This window comes from Bubalus kerabau, chromosome 11 (assembly GCF_029407905.1).
Source record: "Bubalus kerabau isolate K-KA32 ecotype Philippines breed swamp buffalo chromosome 11, PCC_UOA_SB_1v2, whole genome shotgun sequence".
NCBI classification, from domain to species: domain Eukaryota; kingdom Metazoa; phylum Chordata; class Mammalia; order Artiodactyla; family Bovidae; genus Bubalus; species Bubalus kerabau.
In genome coordinates, this window is record NC_073634.1 from 55,976,576 (window position 1) to 55,987,532 (window position 10,957).

The 10,957-nt window shown below is 35.6% G+C and overlaps 1 long non-coding RNA gene across 1 annotated transcript; it reads right to left on the minus strand.

The window, feature by feature from the left end:
- Nucleotides 1-6,193: 6,193 nt before the first annotated feature.
- LOC129622448 (uncharacterized) lies at nt 6,194-7,935 on the minus strand. The gene is made up of 3 exons (XR_008699984.1): nt 7,731-7,935; nt 7,054-7,210; nt 6,194-6,474 (listed from the first exon to the last, which is right to left on the minus strand). It is a non-coding gene; the product is annotated as an uncharacterized LOC129622448 (long non-coding RNA).
- Nucleotides 7,936-10,957: the final 3,022 nt, after the last annotated feature.

The following is a 10,957-nucleotide window of genomic DNA, read 5'->3' on the forward strand; positions in this document are numbered from 1 at the left end:
AAAATTAGAGATGGAAGAAAGCTTATTAGTGAAAAGAAAGAGGGCTTTGGATAAATATTATTTTATTGGACTCTGTTGGCATGGGAAAATTGAAGGTGGGCTAGCTATTTAGTTAGAGAAACACTTTTGGCTTTGTCTGGCTGATAGTAGTTGAAAGTGTGAAAGGGGCTGCAAAATTATAAAAGCTGTTAGTTTTTGATCAAGTTTTGGCTATTTTTGATGATCATTATAAAAATTGTTGGTCAGGGTTCTATTTATTTTTACTATGACATGGCCATGTTTAAGTGTATATTCAGTCATTCAAATTGTTAAAAAAAAAAAGTCTATACACTTTGAATGGATGAAATGTAGACTAAAGTCTATGCATTATGTATTAATAAAATAATATATACATGAATACAGAAAAGTAAACAATAGACACATAACCCCTAAAAATATTAAATACACACAAATGCCTTTGATATTATTCACCCAACAGAACAAAAAAGAGAATTGGTATAATAATTAATACAAATATTTAACTCAAAAATAAAGTAAAAAATGCCATACCTATCTTAAAAATGAATTTAATGCTCAATTATAAAAGATGATATACAATATCAGAGAAAGGAGAAATTGATATAAATGAACTCATAAATAAATACATAAAATAGCAAAATAACAGCAGCATATGGGTAAAATAAAACTATTCTGATTTTTAATAAATTAATAATATATATTCATTGCAACACTAACCAAGAATAACAGAATAAATTAAAATAAACATATTCAGGAGGAGGGTGACTATAAAAATACTATTACATTCCAGTGGATATTGAAAAAAATTCAATTGCTATTGAGTAAATAATTACAATGTATGGAAGAAGCACAAACTGGAATCAAGATTGCTGGGAGAAATATCAATAACCTCAGATATGCAGATGACACCACCCTTATGGCAGAAAGTGAAGAGGAACTAAGAAGCCTCTTGATGAAAGTCAAAGAGGAGAGTGAAAAATTTGTCTTAAATGACACATTCAGAAAACTGAGATCATGGCATCTGGTCCCATCACTTCATGGGAAATAGATGGGGAAACAGTGGAAACAGTGTCAGACTTTATTTTTGGGGGCTCCAAAATCACTGAAGATGGTGATTGCAGCCATGAAATTAAAAGACACTTACTCCCTGGAAGGAAAGTTATGACCGACCTAGAGAGCATATTATTTTTTTGTTTTGTTTTGTTTTTATATTGTATATTATATTATTTTATTTTTTTTTATTTTTTAACTTTACAATATTGTATTGGTTTTGCCATATATCAAAATGAATCCGCCACAGGTAGAGAGTATATTAAAATGCAGAGACATTACTTTGCCAACAAAGGTCCGTCTAGTCAAGGCTTTTCTAGTCATGGTTTTTCTAGTAGTCATTTATGGATGTGAGAGTTGGACTGTGAAGAAAGCTGAGGGCCAAAGAATTGATGCTTTTGAACTATGGTATTGGAGAAAACTCTTGAGAGTCCCTTGGATTGCAAGGAGATCCAACCAGTCCATTCTAAAGGAGATCAGTCCCGGGATTTTTTTGGAAGGACTGATGCTAAAGCTGAAACTCCAGTACTTTGGCCACTTCATGAGAAAAGTTGACTCAGTGGAAAAGACTCTGATGCTGGGAGGGATTGAGGGAAGAAGGAGAATGGGACAACAGAGGATGAGATGGCTGGATGGCATCACTGACTCGATGGACGTGAGTTTGAGTGAACTCCAGGAGTTGGTGATGTACAGGGAGGTCTGGCATGCTGCAATTCATGGGGTCACAAAGAGTCGGACACGACTGAGTGACTGAACTGAACTGATGAAAAAAGTATCCATGTGAAAATCACTTTTCAGAGAAAAATATTAATACCCAAATTAAAAATATAAATCTTCCAATGATTAATAAACATGGAAAGCAAGAAGTGTTGAAATTATAACCTTTAAAATTGCCCCTGGCTACATGGATTAATTTTTAAGAACTGTGGATGAATTCAGTTAAGAGAAGAATTATAATATTATTCAGTATGTATTTTATAATAGAAACATTGTTTTAAATTTTTGACATAATTATATTAGTATGACATAGCCTAACACCAAACATGTTAACAAATATAGATGCACACAGATGTATGCAAATACACAAAAAATCTATAGACGAAGATTGGCAAACTACAGCCAGAGAACCTGTCCAAATTTTTTCTTGTTTAAATAAATCAGGTCTTCTTGAAAAGTGGTCACACCTATTCACCTGAAATGGCTGTTGGCAGTTGACTACTTGCATCTCAGATTTCTGGAGTAGAAAAGACTAAAGTATTTATTATTTGGCCTTTTTTGATTAAAAAAAATGTAGATCTCTGCTATATACTCTCTCATGGAATCGGATATATAAGTACAATCAAGTAATATATCAATACAATACAATTCACATTACATTAAAAATGAAATGATTCTGATCAAATAAAATTAATTATATGAATGCAAAGATATTTAAATATTTCACTATTTGAAGATGAGACATAATTGTATCTTTCCCTTCCGTCTTTGCTATAGAAAGATTCATTTTAATAGTGATTTTGTGGATTGACATAGTTGTTATGACTTGACCCAGAATTAAGTTATTCTGTCTAATCTGCAACCATCTTACACCTCATTCCCACAACCACTACATCACCTCCACCATTCTACTAGGGATGAAGTTTACACAGATAAACTCAGCTGGTGCAGAAACAGTATATTTGCTTGAGAATAAAGTTCTTCAAAAGAGACTAAATAAGAGGCTCACTCATTCATGCCCAGGACTTTCTCCCAGTTTTTGAAATCTTATAATTTAATATCTTTCAGTTGCATAAAACTGAAGAATCTAGGGATGAGAAAGTTCCTACTTACAAAGCAGGATAAAATGACTAGCATAAAAGAATGGTTCCTCTTTGTGTAACAATAAAATGATATACTATTCAGCCTTTAGAAGGGAGGAAATCCTGTCACATGCTTCAACATGAATGAATCTAGAGGACATTATGCTAAGTGAAATAAGCCAACTACCAAAGGACAAATATGGTATGATTCTACTAATAAAGTATCCAAGAAGTCAAACTCAGAGAAACAGAAACTAAAACAGTGGTTGTCAGTGGCTATGGGAATGGGGACGTGGGGAAATGATCGTTCAGTTCAGTCACTCAGACGTGTCTGACTCTTTGTGACCCCATGAAATGCAGCACGCCAGTCCTCCCTGTCCATCACCAACTCCCAGCGTTCACCCAGACTCACGTCCATCGAGTCAGTGATGCCATCCAGCCATCTCATCCTCTGTCGTCCCCTTCTCCTCCTGCCCACAATCCCTCCCAGCATTAGAGTATTTTTCACTGAGTCAACTCTTTGCATGAGGTGGCCAAAGTACTGGAGATTCAGCTTTAGCATCATTCCTCCCAAAGAAATCCTAGGACTGATTTCCTTCAGAATGGACTGGTTGGATCTCCTTGCAGTCCAAGGGACTCTCAAGAATCTTCTCCAACACCACAGTTCAAAGGCATCAATTCTTTGGCACTCAGCCTTCTTCACAGTCCAACTCTCACATCCATACATGACCACAGGAACAACCATAGCCTTGACTAGATGGACCTTTGTTGGCAAAGTAATGTCTCTGCTTTTGAATTTGCTATCTAGGTTGGCCATAACCTTCCTTCAAAGGAATAAGTGTCTTTTAATTTCATGGCTGCCCTCACCATCTGCCGTGATTTTGGAGCCCAGAAAAATAAAGTCTGACACTGTTTCCCCATCTATTTCCCATGAAGTAATGGGACCAGATGCCATGATCTTCATTTTCTGAATGTTGAGCTTTAGGCCAACTTTTTCACTCTCCACTTTCACTTTCATCAAGAGGCTTTTTAGTTCCTCTTCACTTTCTGCCATAAGGGTGGTGTCATCGCATATCTGAGCTTATTGATATTTCTCCCAGAAATCTTGATTCCACCTTGTGTTTCTTCCAGCAGTGTTTCTCATGATGTACTCTGCATATAAGTTAAATAAGCAGGGTGACAACATACAGCCTTGATGTAGTCTTTTTCCTATTTGGACCCAGTATGTTGTTCCATGTCCAGTTCTAACTGTTGCTTCCTGAACTGCATACAAATTTCTCAAGAGGCAGATCAAGTGGTCTGGTATTCCTATCTCTTTCAGAATTTTCCACAGTTTATTGTGATCCACACAGTCAAAGGCTTTGGCATAGTCAATAAAGCAGAAATAGATGTTTTTCTGGAACTCTTTTGCTTTTTCCATGAACCAGTGGATGTTGGCAATTTGATCTCTGGTTCCTCTGCCTTTTCTCAAACCAGCTTGAACATCAGGAAGTTCACGGTTCACATATTGCTGAAGTCTGGCTTGGAGAATTTTGAGCATTACTTTACTAGCATGTGAGATGACTGCAATTGTGTGGTAGTTTGAGCATTCTTTGGCATTGCCTTTCTTTGGGATTGGAATGGAAACTGACTTTTTCCAGTCCTGTGGCCACTGCTGAGTTTTCCAAATTTTCTGGCATACTGAGTGCAGCACTTTCACAGCATCATCTTTCAGGAGTTGAAATAGTTCAACTGGAATTCCATCACCTCCACTAGCTTTGTTCACAGTGATGCTTTCTAAGGCCCACTTGACTTCACATTCCAGGATGTCTGGCTCTAGTGATCACACCATCATGATTATCTGGGTTGTGAAGATCTTCTCTGTACAGTTCTTCTGTGTATTCTTGCCACCTCTTCTTAATGTCTTCTGCTTCTGTTAGGTCCATATCATTTCTGTCCTTTATCGAGCCCATCCTTGCATGAAATGTTCCCTTGGTATCTCTAATTTTCTTGAAGAGATCTCTAGTCTTTCCCATTCTGTTGTTTTCCTCTATTTCTTTGCATTGATCACTGAAGAAGGCTTTCTTATCTCTTCTTGCTATTCTTTGGAACTCTGCATTCAGATGCTTATATCTTTCCTTTGCTGCTTTGCTTTTCGCTTCTCTTCTTTTCACAGCTATTTGTAAGGCCTCCCCAGACAGCCATTTTGCTTTTTTGCATTTCTTTTCCATGGGGATGGTCTTGATCCCTGTCTCCTGTACAGTGTCATGAACCTCATTCCATAGTTCATCAGGCACTCTATCTATCAGATCTAGGCCCTTAAATCTATTTCTTACTTCCACTGTATAATCATAAGGGATTTGATTTAGGTCATACCTGTATGGTCTAGTGGTTTTCCCTACTTTATTCAATTTAAGTCTGAATTTGGCAATAAGGAGTTCATGATCTGAGCCACAGTTGGCTCCTGGTCTTGTTTTTGATCATTAATGGTTATTAAGACTGAGTTTTACAAGATGAGAACAGTTCTGGAGGTTGCAAAACAGTGTGAATATCCTTAGCATTACTGAAATAATACACTTAAAAATCATTAAGATGGGAAATTTTATATAGTGTGCTTTATTACAATTTTTTAAAACAAGGGATAATAAACAATCCTCAAAAAAAGAAGTATACAATGCAATTATATTTAATATTTTTAAAAGGTATTCTGAATACGTCAGTCAAGGACAAATAAAGTTAATGAAAATTTAGCACACATTCTTAAATTAAAAAATATTTTTTAATAATGTATAAAAAATAAAAGTAAAATCAGCAAATATTAACTATTAAAATCTGTAAACATTAACTGCAACATTCTTGAGTAGTATTTAGCAGAATATGTTTTAGGGACAAGACAAAAAAAACATCAATCCATGAAGACCAAATTTAAATGTATTCTTTTTCTCAAGTAAGTTTTAAAAAGACTCTAAACTGTGTGTAGTGCTATGGATTTCCAATGTACTTTAGTATATTGAAAGCTTTGCCATGTTTAAGTCATATATTCATTAAATGTTGTTTTTTTTTAATTCTCATATACTTTTATTTTTTTAATTATTATTATTATTATTTTTTTTTACTTTACAATATTGTATTGGTTTTGCCATACATCAACATGAATCCACCACTGGTGTACACATGTTCCCAGTCCTGAACCTCCCACCCACTTCCCTCCCTGTACCATCCCTCTGGGTCATCCCAGTACACCAGCCACTCAGAAATTCCCATACATATTTGAACAAGATGTATTTTCATTCACTATTCATTATCCTACTGTTGAAATGCTGAAAAAAAAAAAGTTTTTAAAGGAAAGCATTTATCTTTGATTAATAAAAAGCACATTGCATATAAGTATGTGTCTGCTCAGTCCCTCAGTCCTGTCGGACTCTTTGCGACCCCAGGAACTATAGCACCCCCTGGCCTCATTTGTCTACGGGATTTTGTAGGCAGGAATATTGGAACAGATTGTCATTTTCTTCTCCGGGGATCTTCTTGACTCTCTGTGATCAAATCCATGTCTCTTGTATCTCCTGCATTGGCAGGCAGATTCTTTACCAGTGTACCACTTGGAAAGATATATATGAATATACCACTGTATATAAAGAAACAAAATAAAGTAACATATTAACACTTTAAGTAAAAATGTGAAGGACCTCTGAAAAAATCTGCATATTTCTTAAGATATGCCCTGAGAGAATACTTAATATAAAGTTGAAATATTCCATTTTCACAGATAGGAATATGTTATATTAAATCTGTCAATAGTGTCCAAGTTCATCCATATACTTTTACTATTTGTTTCAGAAGAAATGGATAATTTAACAGTTAAGATTTTATCAGATTGATTAGAAATTTTCTCTGGGAAAAAAGCTAACACATGAAAATTGTCAAGATTTGCAACATGAAGGAGAAAGATAGGAGCACTTTAAAAAATTAACATTCAAGAGGCCTGATCAGAGTAGTCTCAGTTTTAGCTGTATACAAACCTTGAAAACATCTTGGTTTTCAACTCTTTCTTGAATTCTATGAGCCAATAAACACAATAATTTATAATGCTATTTCAAACTGCAGTTTTATTAGTTACAACCAATATCACCTATATTAGTTATTTACTTATGCAAAGCAAATGACTCGAAACCTTAACAACTAGAAACATCAATTTTTATCTTACTTTCCGCGGGTCAGGATTTCAGGATCGGCTGACCTGGGTGCCTATGCTTCAACGTCCTTCACAAGGCAGCCTTCAAGGTGTGGACCAGGGATGAAGTCATCTCAAGGCTGGACTGGGAGAGGATCATTTCCAAGGTCCTTCATAAAACTGCTGGAAGCTGGGTTTGGTGGGATATAGGTAACAAGAAAATATAAGGTAGATTTTTAACTACTATGCAGATTATGGGACAATACAAAAGACTTTAGCCCCCATAGTGGCCATAAAATAAACTGAGGCAAAATCAAACACAGATTTTTAAAAACAGAACCAAAAGCACTTGATGAAAGGAAATCTTAAATGAATTGAATACCATAGAGATTTTGCCCCCAGTGTTTGAGGAGAGAGTGTTGACAGCAGCTATAACTGAGAAGGGGCTTCTCCTCTGGGTTCTGGAAGCCTCCTCTAGGGGACTTTGCTAACAAAGTAAGGTCAAGTATCTCAGGCCAGTGACAGAAGTGTAGGTTGGTATGACAGTTTGGAGTGTGGAAGTGCCCTAAAGAAAAAATTTGATTGGATGGCATGGCATTTCCCCCATGTATCCTCCCTCAGATTTGCCCCAAAACAAAGCACCAGTGGAGGAAAATCTATCAAAGAGAAAATTCAAAAAGATCTAAAACTATTTAATCTGAAATACTGACAAAAGTCATAAAGGCATTGTCTAGATCTCCTGAGGGTCAGCTTGTGTGCTCAGTGGTTTCAGTCATTCCCAACTCTTTGTGACCCTTTGATCTGTACAGTCCACCAGGCTCCTCTGTCTATGAGATTCTCCAGGCAAGAATACTGAAGTAGGTTGCTACACCCTCCTCCACAGGATCTTTCTTACTCAGGGATCAAACTCACATCTCCTGCATCTTCTGCATTGCAGGCAGATTCTTTATAGCTGAGCCACCAGGGAAGCCCAAGGGTTAGCTTAATCACAGGTCAATTTAATCTAATAAAGTTGATTCAATCTTAAGTTAATAATATAGTAAAGTGTGACCCAGTTTCAGATTAACTTAATTCTAGAAGGAAGTAACCTCTCCTCCTAAACACCAAATTCAAGAAAATGATGTCAACTAAGCTAAACAAAACAAAAGCTTTCACAGTACTCTAAATACGTAGAAAATTGTAAGAGAATCTAGAAGCTTTAATTCTTTTCTAAAGAAAACACTGCAAATAGAACTAGATTAACAAATGACTCAAGCTTTGAAATTAACAGATAGAAGCTTTAAAACTATTTTATATACATTAAATAATTCATAGGAAAAGAGTTTAATAAGAGAAGGCATAAGATAGTTCAAGAGAGATGTGGAAATCCTAAAATTAAGAATGGCTGCGATGCAAAAGTCTACAAGTAATAAATGCTGGAGAGGGTGTGGAGAAAAGGGAACCCTCTTACACTGTTGGTGGGAATGCAAACTAGTACAGCAACTATGGAGAACAGTGTGGAGATTCCTTAAAAAACTGGAAATAGAACTGCCTTATGATCCAGCAATCCCACTGCTGGGCATACACACTGAGGAAACCAGAAGGGAAAGAGACACGTGTACCCCAATGTTCATCGCAGCACTGTTTATAATAGCCAGGACATGGAAGCAACCTAGATGTCCATCAGCAGATGAATGGATATGAAAGCAGTGGTACATATACACAATGGAGTATTACTCAGCCATTAAAAAGAATACATTTGAATCAGTTCTAATGAGATGGATGAAACTGGAACCTATTATACAGACTGAAGTAAGCCAGAAAGAAAAACACCAACACAGTATACTAACGCATATATATGGAATTTACAAAGATGGTAACAATAACCCTGTGTACGAGACAGCAAAAGAGACACTGATGTATAGAACAGTCTTATGGACTCTGTGAGAGAGGGAGAGGGTGGGGAGATTTGGGAGAATGGCATTGAAACATGTAAAATATCATGTATGAAACGAGTTGCCAGTCCAGGTTCGATGCACGATACTGGATGCTTGGGGCTGGTGCACTGGGACGACCCAGAGGGATGGAATGGGGAGGGAGGAGGGAGGAGGGTTCAGGATGGGGAACACATGTATACCTGTGGCGGATTCATTTTGATATTTGGCAAAACTAATACAATTATGTAAAGTTTAAAAATAAAATAAAATTAAAAAAAATAAATAAAGATAGTAATTGGAAATTTGATAATTGGAAATAAATTTTCTTTAATTTAAAATAAGCATGAAATGGACTTAACAGTAGGATGAACATTACTGAAAATTTAAAACATAAATTGAAGAAATGGATAAGTACAAATTATTTAAAATGAAGAAAGATATTTTGGAGAAAAAAAGAACTATAACCTTAGTAACTTTGGGGGTAATATCATATATTCTAAAATATACATTATTGTAAAAATAGATGGAAAAGAAAATGGGAATAGAGCAAAAATCATGGAGGATATCAGCCAATATATTTCTAATATGCATACTCTTAATTTATAGACTGAAGATTATTAACAATCCCTAAGCAGTAAAAGGAAAAATCAGATTTTAATGAGTGAGCAAGAGTGAGAACAAGGGAGAGTTGGAGAGTTAGAGATAATACATGCTTAATTATATCAAAGATAAACTGCTAAACAATAATCAAGATAAATCTGTTATTTGACCAGAGCAGGGGAACCACAATTTTACCTATAGGAAAACAAATTAAATACAACTGTCTTTTAATGAAACAGACATATGCAGAAAATAGTGGCTAGACATCTGTAGATGCTGATAGAAAAAAAATGATATAAACATGTCAGTCTATAAAGTTTATATCCAGAACAATCATCCTTTAAAAATGAAGGCAAGGAAAAATTTTTCAGAAAAATAAAAGATGCTGGTTTTGTTAACACAGATACATTCTAGTAGAAATGCATAAGTATATACTTCTATAGGTAAATGATACTATTTAAAAACTCAGATCTATAGCAACTACAATTAATAGTAAATATGAAAGTAAATACAAGGGGCTTCCCTGGCAGCTCGGTGGTAAAGAATCTGCCTGCCAAGACAGGTTCGATACCTGGGTAGGGAAGATCCCCTGGAGAAGGAAATGGCAGCCCACTCTAGTATTCTTGCCTGGCAAATTCAATGGACAGAGGAGCCCAGTGGGCTACACTCCATGGGGCTGCAAAAGAGTCAGACATGGCTGAGCAACAAAGAGTATACACACACAGATACATTTGCTGAATGACTCTAGTGAGATGAACTTAGGAAGCGACCTGAGCTAATAAATACTTTTGTTAAGAAAGAAAGGGTGGGAGGAGGAAGAAAGGAAGGAATGGAAGAAAAAAATAAAGCAGGAAGGGAGAAATCTGATATTAGAAAGTGTTGCATTAAATATACAAGTCTGATTTATAAAAGTGAAAACGTCATAAATTTCCCTTGCTAAAGCTGAACTTTGGAAACTTGCACAATTTGGGTCAGACAGCACTTGTCCCATGCTGTGAGGAAGGATTGCAGGGGCATGTGAGAAGTTCAACAAGGGTTTGTTTTGTGCCAAGGACTGACTAGCCATAACATTATTAGTAAAGCCTGATGTTGGTGCAATTGCTTAATTTGACTGGGTGTGATTTGCCAATTCAACTATTTAAGATACCACAACTATATAAAGCAAAATAACAATCAGATCTATATCATGTAGAAGTGAAGTATTTGATGAAAATCACAAAATGAATGAAGGGTGGTAAATTGAACATACTGTTAGTAGCTCTTTTCATCATATGTAAAGTAATATTAATTCAAAATAGATAGGAATCCTTAAGGTAATAAAAATGCCACAAGCAAAAATGAAACAGAGGAATAGTTAGAGGAGATAAATTCAAATACCAAAAAATTATCACTTAATTTAAAAGAAAATAAGAAAAGACAAA